Source organism: Chlorocebus sabaeus, chromosome 7, assembly GCF_047675955.1.
Source record: "Chlorocebus sabaeus isolate Y175 chromosome 7, mChlSab1.0.hap1, whole genome shotgun sequence".
NCBI lineage: Eukaryota > Metazoa > Chordata > Mammalia > Primates > Cercopithecidae > Chlorocebus > Chlorocebus sabaeus.
Window position 1 is genome coordinate 104613593 of NC_132910.1, and position 15822 is coordinate 104629414.

At 40.2% G+C, this 15822-nt stretch overlaps 1 long non-coding RNA gene across 1 annotated transcript in view; it reads left to right on the plus strand.

Annotated features, from left to right (window-relative positions):
• Positions 1-527: 527 nt before the first annotated feature.
• The window catches only part of LOC119618262 (uncharacterized), a 230138-nt gene continuing 214843 nt past the window's right edge, over positions 528-15822 (plus strand). The window contains exons 1-2 of the long non-coding RNA XR_012093483.1: positions 528-825; positions 7637-7777. This is a non-coding gene — a long non-coding RNA (uncharacterized lncRNA). The remainder of the gene's footprint in view (positions 826-7636; positions 7778-15822) is intronic.

A 15822-nucleotide genomic window follows, 5' to 3' on the forward strand; every position in this document is an offset into this window, starting at 1 on the left:
CTGATAGGAGTATGTGCAGATTTGCTTTTTGTCATTGTGTGTTTATGTTACATGTAGATATTGTCACTTTATTTAGCAAGGCATTCTTTCTTCTTGAGTCAAGAATATAATATAAACTCAAGTGAATTTCTCTTTAGTGAGAAGAGCATTTTCTTTTGTCCTTTCTGACCCTTATATTCATACTTTTGACCACCCATAGGCGAATCCAGGAGAACCAGAGAGAACTTCCATAGACTGGAAAACCAGAATGGAATAGTGTATATTTCAGTTTAAAAGATTCATTTCAGGGGAATTATCACTGTGATGTTGGAAGATGTTCTTTCATTCACAAGGCATTTGCAAGATCTATTATGTATGAGATTAGTCACATGTAAATATTTTGTAGATGTAAAGCAAATTTGCTCCCTGCAAAATGGACCCAGTGCTGGGAACCAGTTTGAGGAGACGAGGCTGTATTTCCCTTCTCTAAGCATCACCAACAGAGCTGAGTATTTTGAGTCTAGAAGAGATCCAGTGGGATTTAGTTGTATGAGTTTTGATGTAAAGGTGTTATATTTCATGAGATGAAATCATAACACAGTGGATTGCAAGAATTTTGAGAGATTATTTTTTTCAGAGTGTTGGCAAGCAGCATCCTCTAGAGAATTTTGTGTCTAAAAAAGAAATATATTCTTTCATAGGATTCACATGATAACTAATCATTAATCCCTTCTAGATGGTCAGGGTGTGACTGGAGAGGCTGATTTGGAACATCCAGAGCAGTTCTGACCTCTGTAGTTGGCCTTTATTGAATTCGCGACTTCCACAGCATCCTAAAACTTCAAGGTACGTGGCCAATGCATTTTTTGGGGTCCTCTACTCCTAAGCCACAATTACAGTTCTTTTTATTTATTTATAGATTATACTTCACCTTTAGTCTTCATGCACAGTTTGATTTTCTATGAATTTTGACAATCCAAATGAATATTTGGCCAAGACAAGAAATGTTATCATGCTCTATCTCAGGTTTCTTTCCTCTCCCGTTCTTGTTATGTTTTTAGCTGAGAAGAAGTTCTCTGTCTCTGTTTTAGAGAAAGCTGAGCCATTTCCTTGACTTAAGTTTGACCTTTTTTTGCTTCATTCTGGAACACATATAACTGTCCTTAGGCTAAACATCTCTCTACTTTTGTGACTGTCTCATCTCCAGTTTCCCTGTAATGCAACATATTGGAATAGGTTTCTTATGAATGGCAGGGGAGAAACAAGACACTGTGGGGGAAATCTGGCACTTCTTCTGATTTTGATGTGTATGGAAGGGAGTTTGTGTTCTGTGTAGCTGAGAGTCTTCTTGAAACATGGCTCAGGCAAGAAAGTTTCGAAAGTGCAATTAGTTCAGTATGGGAGTCTAGCAAAACGAGTGTATGCCCCAATGTATGTAGCTCGTTTCCTGGGGAAATTTGTTTCTACCTTATTTCAGAAATAATAGATGAACTCTTAAGACTTTATAAAAGTTCTGCAGCAGCCGACATATCATCAGTAAAGATAAAAAGATGTGTACATCAGCACAGATGTGTTTGTATGAAATCGTGCACATGATAGACCTCATGTGGAGCCTCTAGTGAATTCTCATGGTAATGCTGATGAAAGTGGTGTTACGGAGGAAGGGAAAGGGGAGTTATGAGTTATTACCATCAAGCAACAAATGTTACATTCCTTATCTTTCTCAAATGCTGTCTTGCAAATGCATGTCAGAGGAGGCTGTGATTGGAGAGAGTCCAGACATTAGGATGCTGAGAGAGTTAAGCTGAGGGAGATTAAGCAGCTAGGGTATGACCAGCAAGAGGAGCAAGCTTACTTGCAGCTGTAGGCTATAACATATCACCTTGTTTTCCAAACTTGCCTGCTTACCTGGGGAGTGTGTTAAAAATGGAGATTCTTGCAGACTTAGCAAATCAAAGTCTCCAGGGGAAGGACCTGGAAAATAGATTTTTTTTTTTTTTTTACTTGCTCTGTCTACAAGGTTGATGTGCAATGCCACTGAAATAATGTAGATGACACAGCCTTGAAAAACAGAACTTTTTTTTTTTTTTAACCACATTCTGGGATTTTATTTATTTATTTATTTTTATTTTTAAAATTATACTTTAACTTCTGGGATACATGTGCAGAATGTGCAGGTTTGTTACATAGGTATACACATGCCATGGTGGTTTGCTGCACCCATCAACCCATCATCTACATTAGGCATTTCTCCTAATGTTATCCCTCCTCTAGCCCCCACCCCTCAACAAGCCCTGGTGTGTGATATTCCCCTCCTTGTGTCCATGTGTTCTCATTGTTTGACTCCCACTTATGAGTGAGAACATGCAGTGTTTGGTTTTCTGTTCCTGTGTTAGTTTGCTGAGACTGATGGTTTCCAGCTTCATCCATGTCCCTGCAAAGGACATGAACTCATCCTTTTTTATGGCTACATAGTATTCCAATTGCTACAACGAGAACAAAATACCTAGGAATGCAACTTACAAGGGATGTGAAGGACCTCTTCAAGGAGAACTACAAACCACTGCTCAAGGACATAAGAGAGGACACAAACAAATGGAAAAACATTCCATGGTTCTGGATAGGAAGAATCAATATCGTGAAAATGGCCATACTGCCTAATTTATAGATTCAATGCTATCCCCATCAAGCTACCATTGACTTTCTTCAAAGAATCAGAAAAAACTACTTTAAAATTCATATGGAACCAAAAAAGAGCCTGTGTAGCCAAGACAATCCTAAGCAAAAAGAACAAAGCTGGAGGCATCATGCTACCTGACTTCAAACTATACTATAAAGCTACAGTAACCAAAACAGCATGGTACTGGGACAAAACAGATATATAGACCAATGGAACAGAACAGAGGCCTCAGAAATAACACCACACATCTACAACCATCTGATCTTTGACAAACCTGACAAAAACAAGAAAGGGGGAAAGGATTCCTTATTTCATAAATGGTGCTGGGAAAGCTGGCTAGCTATATGCAGAAAACTGAAGCTGGAGCCCTTCCTTACACCTTATACAAAAATTAACTCAAGATGGATTAAAGACTTAAATCTAAGACCTAAAACCATAAAAACCCTAGAAGAAAACCTAGGCAACACCATTCAGGACATAGGCATGGGCAAAGACTTCATGACTAAAACCCCAAAAGCAATCATGACAAAAGCCAAAATAGACAAATGGGATCTAATTAAACTAAAGAGCTTCTGCACAGCAAAAGAAACTATCATCTGAGTGAACAGGCAACCTACAGAATGGGATTTTTGCAATCTATCCATCTGACAAAGGGCTAATATCCAGAATCTACAAATAACTTAAACAAATTTACAAGAAAAAACCCCATCAAAAAGTGGGCAAAGGATACGAACAGATACTTCTCAAAAGAAGACATTTATGTGGCCAAAAAATACATGAAAAAAAGCTCATCATCACTGGTCATTACAGAAATGCAAATCAAAACCACAATGAGATACCATCTCATGCCAGTTAGAATGGTGGTCATTAAAAAGTCAGGAAACAACAGATGCTGGAGAGGATGTGGAGAAATAGGAACACTTTCACACATTTGGTGGGAGTGTAAACTAGTTCAACCATTGTGGATGACAGTGTGGCGATTCCTCAAGGATGTAGAACCAGAAATACCATTTGACCCAGCAATCCCATTACTGTGTATATACCCAAAGGATTGTAAATAATTCTACTATAAAGACACATGCACATGTATGTTTATGGCAGCACTATTCACAATAGCAAAGACTTGGAACCAGTCCAAATGCCTATCAATGCTAGACTGGATAAAGAAAATAGAATTTTTAACCAACCGACCGGCTGATTGCTATGATCAGACAAGTCTTGGAACCACTCACTGAGTGTAATCAGATGGGCATTGAAAAAGGGCTGGGTTTTGTGAGTGTGGGTGTCAGGGGTGGGTATGGATGCTAAATCACATGGTCAAAGGGACATTTCCAACTCTGTGTTTGTTGAAGACCATTGGCTTTATGTTCTTCAATGCCCCGTCTGTAATGCCCCACCCATTATATTTCTTTCAAAGTTGATTCAAGAAAGACCTTTGTCTTTCCCAAGAAGGTGGTCTGTATCATTTATGAGATGAAATGTTGCTACTTCCTGAGCTCCTGTTGCCTCAGTTTCCAGGAAATGCGATGCCAAGTTTTAGACTCTATCACTATTACCATGTCTACTACTATGATTGGCCTGTTAGATTTTCTTTTCCCACCATTTTTACCTTCTTTCAAATCCCTATTTTAATTAATTTTTAAAATTTTTTTGTGACTTCCAATTTTTTTTCCCTAAAAAGTGGCAGAGTATGAATGTATTAAATTGAACCCATAATTAATAGTTGCTAATGGAAAGAAAATAAGAGGGTGATTAAATGATGACAAATTTAAATAACTTTCATTTCTGAATGCAGTTGTACCTGTACCAAACATATGTGCATTTTATCCTTACTCCTGCCAATGACCTAATGTGGGTTAGGGAGAGAGCCAAAGAGGCCTAGGTCAATTATGAATACTTGGAAAAATGCATATTCTAAAGCTAACTGATGTAATTTGCATCAGCAAATAATAATTTCATTTCTATATAATAACAATAGATGATAACAATATTTCTAATAATAATAATAGTTCTATATAGGTAGGGTGACTTTTTCCCTCTTATTCATAATTCATAATTATGGGTGTAATTAGAGATATGGTAGGCAGCATGTTTACTTCTTTTGTTTTCACATTAAAATAAAGATCCACCCAGGGAATGCACAAAAGCAAGAAACACAAAGCAGACAGAGGAATTAGTAATGAAAATCAAGCCCCTCAGCCATCCTGTCCAACAATAGTCCTTCTCGGAGGTTGTTGCTTTGAACTACTTCAGTTTTCAATTATGTCAGTGGCCACTTGATAATTTCAGGTAGTATGGATATACCATTGTTTTTAAATTTATCTTGTTTTGCTCTTTGCTGTTTTGAGATTTCAATTCTGTGTCCAAGTGGTTCCCTTTATATGCAGCGTACTCCATGAGCCCATACAAATAGAAGACTCACTTTCTTCAAGTCTGAGAATATTTGATTATTATTTCTCTGATAATCTCTCACTCTTCATTTTCTCTATTCTCTCTTTCAGGAAATCCTACTGGATCATTCCTCCTCATGTCTTCCCTCCCTCCATCCTTCTCCCTTTCTTTCCGTTGCTTAGAGAAGATTTTGTTTTTCTTCCTGGAAGGTAAACACTGGCTTACCTACCTCTCTGTGAACAGGGTAACTGGTCCAACGTTTCTTTTGCCAGGTATTCAACTAATTCCTAGTTTTCGGTTTTGTGCCTCACACCTCTCCTCCTCCTTGATGACATTTGTAGGTTTCTTCTGCAAAGTCTGTTTCCCACCTCCACTGTAGATTTATCCTGCACACACTGGACTGTAGCTGTCTCTGCTCTGTTTGTCATCAGTTGCGCCTCTGGGCCTTCTCTCTTTCAGAATGTATTTATGAATTTATCTCCTGTGGATTTATTTACTTTCACTAAGTTTTTAGTCTATTAGTTAGAGTGGGTCATATTATGATGCAGTAACAAACAAACCCTGATATCTCAGTGGTTTCATCCAATCAAGGTGTATTTCTGCCTCACACAAAGTCCAGTTTGATGCTCCTGTTTGGGCAGCTCTTCTGGTCAGTTCTCCTCAAAACTGTGAGTCCTTCACTTCTTTTTTTTTTTCCTGCTTTGCTACTATGCTATTAAGTATATATATCATATTTTACTAAAGCATTGCCTGATCATTGTGTCTTTAGATCATTCCAATGTTTTGTTTTTATAAGCATTGCTGCTACAAACTTTTAAAAACATATTTTAAATTTTTCTTCACTTAGAATTTTTCCTTAGACATGGAATTACTGAATAAAGAGTCTAAAAAAATTTTAATGTCTACCAAATTGCTCTCCAGAAGGCTTTTTCAATCTATTCTCCCACAACATTATTATTGTTATTTTCTAATTTAATTTTGCACTTGAAGAATCTTTATTTTATTGAAGCTTTAATTATGCATGGGAGAGAAGATTTCCTCCCTTTTGTAACAAATTACATTTCATCATTTTATATTGTTTGTTCATGTAACTTTAACATTTTTTCTATTGGAAATTATAAATTTTTAAAATGAACTCTTCATATATTAAGCCTAGTAACCCTTTGGATAACTCATTTTATCACATGCTTGAGGCTTGTATAAAAACACGCAAACTTGGTTTCAATTTACCAAGAACTGCTGGCTACTTTATCTTTTCTCTTTTGCTGTTTTTCCGTAATGGAGGAATGAGCTATAAACCCACTTTCGAGGACTTACAGTTTCTCTTTTTTCTTCAAGAGGTTATGGACAAAGTTTTCCTAGAAAGTTTATCAGTTTTGCTTAGAGGAGTGAGTGTAGAGTATAGTTTATTGGGAGAAGGTGAAGCAACGTTTTAGGACTGAGAGACAATGGTGGAATGGGGCCTAGGAGAGTAGCTGGCAGAGAAGAAAAGGCAAATCTTTTTAGATATTTGGAAATGAAATGGCTGGGTGTCAGAGTAGAGACGGAGGGGTAGGATGGGGTCAAATCTCGAGATTGGGAAAATAGTTAAATGAGACTATGACATATAAAATAGTTAAATAACAATGAGACTATATTGCAGAGAAATGTCTGTCACAATCAGAACTTCAGCTAAAACCACACAGGGGACTTAATGATTGTTAAAAGCATTAAGGAAAGGTGAAACTTTATCAGTTTTTTACACTTCAATCTGAATGTGTTAATGACTTGTTCTGATTCTTTCCTGAGAATGCCCTTTGGTAAGAGGAGGGAGAAAACCTGCAGCACTGGGGTGCGACTTGGAGACAACAATGAGAAGGAAAAGGCAGAGAGAGAGGTGGAGGATCCAAAGGCACATTTTCTCCATTTGGTTGAGTGTGATGCATTCTGGACAATGACTTGGGCGCCACCAGAAAAGGGGAGAATGTAAAGGGCAGGCAATATATGGAGGCTATTCCCTGAGGAAGTGCTGGAGAGCATGCCCTGGCTTGAGAGAACTAATTTCTGAGATAGGTAGGATGCAGAAAACCATGGCAAATGCAAAGGCTGCCCAAGGAGCCATGTGGGTGGATGTCTTCCATTTTAGCAGTGAAAGCTGCAGGGATATAGTTACAGCGGGATCATCGGGGATGCCTCTGCTTCTGATTCTCTGTGTGTCAAAACTTGCCAACTCTGCAAAAAAGATCCCAAACAAAAAGATACAGTTGATTTATTCTGTCTAGGTTCAGAGTAGAAGTTTATATAATATATTGGTCAATGATACTGAAAGAGCCAAAAATATGACAGCAGAGATTAAATGTCAAGCCAGATTTATCTTGTGTGACCATTTCTGGATGATGTAAAATAGCACACTATCTTTAGTTTGGAAGCATATTAATTTATCTGGACTTTTTTTTACTTGAGGGGTAAACTCATGTTGAGGATTTCATTAAAAATGGGTAATTCAATCTAACAACTAGACCTTATGTGGGGTGATTCTTTTTTACTTTAAGGTGGGAGAGCAAAGAGTGTTTTTCAAAAACTAATTTCCTAATTTTCAATTTCTAGAGATCTTTTAAAGCCATCAGAACTATTGCTGCCTAAGACATGCATGGCAAATAAAAGTATCTCACTGGATTTCAAATAAGGGGAATAATCAATGTTAAGTGCTGCCTTGTTGGATTTCTTCCTGATTTTTTTGAAGCTCCGGTAAGTTTTATAATTTCTCTTTTATGCACTAAATTGTGGGTATACTCTAGAATGTATCTCATCATGAAGCAGATATAATACTAGCTGATACATATTAAAATGGTTAGTAAACATTGCTTTTAAACAATTGTGACTCACACCAAAATTTGTATTTAGTAACCTAAATACTGTTAGGAGCAAGCCCCCCCAAATCCGGCCATAAACTGGCCTGAAAACTGGCCATAAACAAAATCTCTTCATGTCCATAATGGCCCTAACGCCCAAGATGGAAGGTTGTGGGTTTACAGGAATGAGGGCAAGGAGCACCTGGCCCGCCCAGGGTGGAAAACCACTTAAAGACATTCTTAAGCCACAAACAATAGCATGAGTGATCTGTGTCTTAAGGGCATGTTCCTGTGGCAGTTAACTAGCCCAACCTATTCATTTAATTCAGCCCGTCCCTTTGTTTCCCATAAGGGATACTTTTAGTTAATTTTATCTATAGAAACAATGTTAATGACTGGTTTGCTGTTAATAAATATGTGAGTAAATCTCTGTTTGGGGCTCTCAGCTCTGAAGGCTGTGAGACCCCTGATTTCCCACTTCACACCTCTATATTTCTGTGTGTGTGTCTTTAATTCCTCTAATGCTGCTGGGTTAGGGTCTCCCCGAATACACTTATAAAACAGATGATATCCTGTTGTCCTAATTTCAGCTGATGCTCTAAAGCTGAATACAAAGCAATAACTACCTCCTACATTCCAGTGGTGGGTGGATTAGTGACCTTCTTGCTGGATTTATAAGAGGATAGCAGAGCCAGTCATAAAACGATCAACCCTGTCTCTCACCTTCAAGCCACCCAAAATAAGGTTAGACTTTTGAAAGATGGGTTGGAGAAAGCCATCAAGGTAAACAGTTAAAGGTAAAAGGGTTGTGTCAGCCCAGAAGTAGTGGCTGTGTGTGTGCGTGTGTGTGTGTGTATGTGTGTGCATGTGCACACATATACATGGCCAGGGAGGTGGGCAGTAGCAGCACATCAAGAGAACTGCTCATAGAGATTTGGCATATTCTTAAAAAAAGAGAGAGAATCTCATTTCCTTTCCCACCTGGCTGTTTGCTGAGCCATAGAAGTTTGTTAGCTCACTCCAGGCACTGGAGTGGAGCTCATAGAGATTTTCTGGAAGTTGCCTGGCTCTGGCAAAGGGGTGGCAGCTGCAGGGCCTGTATTCCCACTGGGAAGAATGGCAAGGATGTGAATTGTCCATAGGTCAGCTAGACATTGAGGAGTGAACCCAGGCTGGAGTCATCATTATGGACTGTTAAATTAAGTCTAGCCGAAAGTTGCCTCCTTACATATTTTAAGTTCAGCCTAAAGGTTTCTCTGTACATAGTGAACTGTAACCTAACTGGATGTGTAAACAGACCATAACCTACTCTTGGGCCAATCACTGAGGTTTTGCCAATCAAAGGTGGCCAACTGTTCAAACCATGTTTAAATAAGGCAAACATGGAGCTGAAACCAATCCAACTTTCTCTACTTCCCTTCCATTTCTGTACATCACTTGCCTTTGTCTGTTTATAAATCTTCTTTATACATGTGGCAGCACTGGAGTCTCTCTGAACCTCTTCTGGTTCAGGGGCTTTCTGATTCACAAGTTGTTCTTTTCTCATCTAAACTCCAAATTTAGCTAGGTGTGGTGGCTCACACCTGTAATCCCAGCACTTGGGGAGGCCAAGGTGGGCAGATCACTTGAGGTCAGGAGTTCTAGACCAGCTTGGCCAACATGGTGAAACCCCGTCTCTACTAAAAATACAAAAATTAGCAGGGTGTGGTGGTTCATGCCTGTAATCCCAGCTGCCTGGGGGGCTGAGGCACGAGAATCCCTTGAACCCGGGAGGCAGAGGTTGCAGTGAGGCAAGATTGCAACACTGCACTCCAGCCTGGGTGACAGAGTGAAACTATGTCTCAAAACAAAACAAAACAAAACCCTCCAAATTTAATTTGTCTAAAGGTTTTCTTTTGACATGCCCAAGAGGGCAAACTTCAGGCCTGAGGTCCAGAAGCCCCTTAAAAAAGAGTTTAAATCTCATCGACAGCTGATGTTCACACCTATCCTGATGTGTCTGAATATCGCTATAACAGACGCTTACCCCGTGGGAACCTGGTTTGAGGGAGATTAGAAACAGGGTCTGTGGGAGAAAGTTACCCTCAATGAACAAGGAGTTGGAAAGGATGGGGAAGACCAAGCCTGTGACCCAATGTCAGGATGGCACAGGGGATCCAAGACGGATAACCGTGCCCTCCTGCCCATATCCATGTGTTCTGTGTAAGAGGATTATGTATGAGGAAAATGCAAAATAATGCCACAAGAGCCCCCAACTCCACAGTTGTGAGTGCCCTTGACTCTTCTGAACAAAAGGGACATTAAGAAAGAAGCTGCTGCCCTGAGATGTTAGCAGGAGAGAGGCAGTAGTGGCCACCACAAAATGGAGGCCAATGCCTGAGGCTGGCAGTGCAGAGAGGGTGGAGGCCTCGGGTTCCTTGTAGCCAAGAGCAGGTCAGTATAGGATATAGTGGCCTCAGTAATCCCACAGCAATGGCACTGGAACCCAGGAACACCAGAACTGTGATGGAGAAAGCAGTTAGAGAGCAGGACTGGGCTGGTCAGATGATGGCTCCACTCTGAACATAGTAGCATCACCACTGTGTCTGCTGTCTTGGAGCCTCTCAGACACCTTTGGACTGGGAGCTTGAAGGTAATTCCTATCTAGTAGATGAGGACCACTCATTCAGCCCACCTAGCCATACAGTGTCAAAGTGCTCTTCTATGATTCTCAAGCTGCATGGGACCTTGGGAACCCCTGGGTTACACTACAGACTCAAGTGTGACTCACCCACCCCCAAGGAGGGTATTTCTTTAGAAAGCCTCTGTGATACTCATTAGAGAGCACTGTAGGATCTTGATAAGGAGGACAAGTGTGGCAACTTTCAACATTTAGTGGGCTTTAAAATAGTTTTGCCCAGACTATAATCTAAGACTAAAATCCCTAATCTTCATGAAGAAGTTAATATTGAATAAGTCTTTGGTTGAGTAAAAGAAGGAAAAGAAGTGTACCCCAAATGCTTTGAGGTGTTGCTCTACTTGCTTCTCTTCTGGAGGACAATGACAGGTACAACAGCTGATTTTACTGGAAAGAAGGGGTGCCAGTGCATATCAGACACCTCTTCCTGTCCATCAGATAGATTTCCTAGATGGCTGCAGGGTCAATGTGCAGTCTGCGATAAATGCACTCACATATTGTAACCCAAAGAGAAACATGAAATGATTCCTTTGTCCAGGAGAATTTCAGAGGTTGAAAACTCCATGACCCTTTAACCTCCCAATCCCTTTCCTCTGTGCACTTTCTTTCCTCTTGCCTTGTTTTGTTGAGGGATTTTCTTTTGTCTTCTGATTCTGCTTCATTTGGCCAGCTCTCTGTGGGTCTTTGGCACCTGGGAAGGTCTGAATGTGGCCTTTGTGTTTGCTGAACAGCACTGTGCCCAGCCAGGCAGAGATGATCACTAAGTTTTCTATAGCTTCATAACTGCAAATTGCTCAGCCATTTGTTGTTTAATCCTCACAAGCCCTTTGTCCTGGAGGCAGTGCGGCATTATCATCACCCTTCATTTTCCAGTTGAGAAGGCGGACGATATGTGACTTGCTCAAGGACATAGGTTGAGTTGAGAATCTGTCTGCTTGGACCACAGGAGACTTGAAAGTGAACACAATAGCAGTGAAGCCCAACTGGGAAGAGTGGGTTAAACTGGGGTAGGCTGAAGTTTGCATCCTTTTGAATAAATTGTGACACCCTAAATTAAAGGTGTGAAAGAATTACTGGTTGAAGACCTCTAGTGGAGAATTGTGCCACAAAGAGAGCTTGTAAACTCAGATTATTTCTGGGTGGTAGCACTTCTAGAGATATAATTTTGAGGTTAGTGTCATATAGGTTCCTTGATTACTTTAGGTGATCTATCCAGGCAATAATGAGTCAATAAAAGTCTCTGTTCAGCAGCACACAGCTTGTACTCCCATCCTGCCTATTGCGAAGGCTTTGTCCCTTCCCCCGGACCATGTCATTTCCCCTACCTTTTGAAGGTATCTTTGTTTTCTGCTTCATTGAGAAAATCTAACTCATCAGGCTTTTAGCTTCCTCATTCTTCTCCTTTTCATATTGTCGAAGCTGTCCTTTTATTAATCCTACCTCCTCTCCGGTTTTTAAGAAGAAGTGGATCTGTCCTTTTGTCTGGGGGCAATCTTACCTTCCTCCCCTTGGTTACCTTTGATTTACCTTCTCAATGATTTCCGTCACTCTCCCCAGTCCCCTCTTCCTCTCTGGCATTTAATACCTCTTGTATTGACTCCAATCCCTACATGTATGCATTCATGATGCTCCTTTAGGTGATTCTAATACTCTTTCCAGCTGCCTGAATATTTTCCTCTTTCCTCCTCTTGTAAACCTTTTGAACCAGAAGACTCCACTTTTTATCTCCACTTCTTACCTCCCACCTTCAACCTCTTGTGGTCTTGCTCTGACATCACATGCTGTGGTTGCTGCACTCACTCTTCTGTGCGTTTGGTCTCCAGTGACCTGTGATTGACCATACACAGGTTTTTTTTTTCTTGCCTTCACATACGATTATTGTATGCAACGTTTGCCATTGTAGATTATCCCTTGCTGTTGGAATCTTTTTCTCATTGAGTCCCATAATGCAGCCTGTCCTTGTCCCTTTCTGTGTTGGACTGTTCCCTGTGTCCTTCATAAGCCCCTTCAACCATATCCAGAGGTGTTTTCTTATCTTATGTCCCTCAGATAATTCACTTAGGGCTTTCTCTAGTGATCCACTATTATGACAACATGACACCTAAGTCTCTACCTCTACCTTGAAATACCCTGCTGTGCTCCAACTCCTAATTTCAGACTTGTCACTGGACGTTTCCAAATTGATGACATGACAGCAGCCGAGGCAAAATGTATATAAAATGGAATTCATCATCTGCCCTCTAAAACCTGCTTCTTCCTCCTGAGTTCCCATTTCTGTTAATTATGTCACCAAGGGCTAAATCTTAGGGCCATCTTTAATCCCTTTCTCTCCTTGTCTCCTATCATCCAATTAAGTCCTGTCACTTCCTCCATCACAGTGTGCCTTGGATGTGTCCTTTGCCCTCACACTGCCGTGGTCCTGGTGCACTGCCTCTGACCTTGGCCTTCCTCGTCTCTATCACTTGCCACCTGGCCTCTCTCTCCAGGCTCTCCTCTACAATCCATGCAGCACATTCTCTAGAAAAATTTCCTTGCATTTCCAGTTGCAGAGTGACAGTTATTTTGTTCACATTCTTTCCTGGCTCAGAAATTAGCAGTAGTTTCTTATTACTTCTGAAATCAGCTTCAAATGTAGCTGCTTTCAGACTCTCTGCCTCTGGGCCCTGCTGCACATTTCTAGCCTGTTCTTCCCCTTAATGTCACACAACACTCTGCTTCACTCAAACTTAAAATCTCTGAAATGCTCCTTGTTGTTTTTCACATCTTGGTTTTGGTTTATGGCATTTCCTCTTCCTCTGACGCACTTTCTCTGTTCTCCATCCCCAATGCTTCAAAACTGCCTATTCTTCATGACCCAGTCCAAATACTACTTAATTCAAGGGGTCAATTCAGGTGAGAGGAAGGAAGGAAGGAAGGAAGGAAGGAAGGAAGGAAGGAAGGAGATCCCTACAATGTCCTGACAGCTATGCACTGACACTCTTAGCCATCCATGTACTGTGTATCTCTCCACTGCTCTTGTAAGCAGTGCTTCTCAATCTCAGCTGTACAGTAGAATCACCTGGGAGCTTCTAAAAATTACCAAAGCTCAGGCTCCATCCCAGACCAGTGAAATCAGAATCTCTGGGGCCATGACCCAGTGATTGATATTTTTAAGGCTCATTGCATGACTCCTCTGTGCAGCCAAGGATTAATGTCTACTACTATGTGAATTTTTGTAGATTATTTTTAGTGGCTCTGCATGTTTTTCCTGTTTCCAACTTTGGTTCTTGTGGGATTCTTTGTTTTTTAGCCTCTGTGATGTCTAGCACTGTTGTTTGTTTGTTTTGAGACAGAGTCTTGCTCTGTCGCCCAGGCTGGAGTGCAGTGGTGGGGTCTCGGCTTACTGCAACCTCCACCTCCCTGGTTCAAGCAGTTCCCCTGCCTGAGGCTCCTGAGTAGCTGGGATTACAGGTGCACACTACCAAACCTGGCTAATTTTTTTTTGTATTTTTAGTAGAGATGGGGTTTCACCATGTTGGCCAGACTGGTCTTGAACTCCTGGTCTCAGGCAATCCGCCTGCCTCTGCCTCCCAAAGTGCTGAGATTACAGACATGAGCCACCGCTCCTGGCCAGCAGTGTTTTTTATACTCAGTGGAACTTCAAAGAAAAAAAGTGTTAAGATTTAAGAATGGAAAACAAATAAAAAGAGTTGAGTTTTAGGGAAGGAATGCCAACTGGCTCAGTGGCTATCCCACACTGGAAATGTTGAGTTAAGAGTCTCTTGTATGTTAAATAACTGACTTCAAGTATTTGGTGTAAACTCTTTGTATCCAAGCAGTTAATATGCCAATTGAGTATTTATTAACATTTGTCTCATGAAACCTTACTTGCCCATGTAATAATGTTAGTTTGGTGCAAAAGTAATTGTGGTTTTTGCCTTTAAAAGTAATTGTATGTAGCAATTAATATAATGCTACATACAACTCAAATACCTTAGATGAGTACCTGTTCTATCTCTTGGGTTGTTTTCAAGATTAAACACATAAAACTTCTGGGAAAAAACAAAAACTTTAAAAACCGTGGTTAGATATTTTTTTAAATGAAGCTGTATTTTGTATATAAATATATTTTTAAAGAAATGAATCTTAAAGAACTCCTGTTCAATGCATTCTGCCTTTCAGGAACACCATCGAATACCTTAAGTCAAAAGGAAAACTTGTATTGTGGTGGGCATATCTACTTCTCTCCCTGTGCTATATTTCTGATAACAATTTGTGGATGTTGCAGAGTTTATTTTAGTCTAGGGGATGGGAATGAATTTAAAATCATTTCTACCTCAGGTGAGGCAGCCCCTTTCAGAAAAAAATAGGAAGTAAAGAAGGAAGACTGCTCAGAAAATTCTCTTTTCAACTTAGAAAAAGCACAGAATACCTCTTGGAGAGTGATTTAACAACCTGAACTCTGTAGCTGTATAGATTCATGTTCAAAATCTGGCTCAGTTTACCAGCTATGTTGATCTTGGACAAAGTGCTTGGCCTCTCTGTGCTTTGGTGTCCTCAGCTGTGCATAGAGAGTAACATTTAGGTCTCGGTGTTGGGAGGATTGAGCCGTATGATATATGGAAGGTAGCTGACACTTAGTAGGACCTCACAGAGGTTCCCTTTTCCTTAAGGCACCATGGATATCAATGAGTCTTGTTTTTGTTGTGACCTTAGCAGGCTTCCTCTTAGTGTTTTTCAGGGCGTGCACTTTACTGGTATGTTTGTAAACAGAAATATACAATTTTGCTTTGGGTCTGAGAGGTTTTCATTATTTTTTGAACCACATAATGATTTTCTTTCTTTCCTCTTCTGCAAATTCATTGAATGTTGGAATTCTTTTGCAGTACCTTTGCCATAAATTCTACTCACTACATATAATTTAAATCAAGCAGGTATAACATAATTGCCCTCATAAGGAGAGTGTAGGATGGTATACAAACTTTGCTTCCAAGGAATTCACATTGCCATTTGAAAAAATTTCGAAACTGATTTTCCCAGTTGCAGAAGTTTCTGGAAACTTGGATTGAAGAGTCTACATACTTTTGTGGGATTCTAGTTAATGTATTGCCTTGAACATAGATTCCTTGAACGAGTGACAGTAGTCTCTTATAAATCACAGAAAAGTTCACCCTCGTTCTAGTTACAAGTCCTATGCCATGAATCAAATCTTAGCAAAGACCAGCTTAGAAATCTTGAAAAAGGCCTGACATTTTGTTAAAATGACAGGCAAATAGATTTCTCCT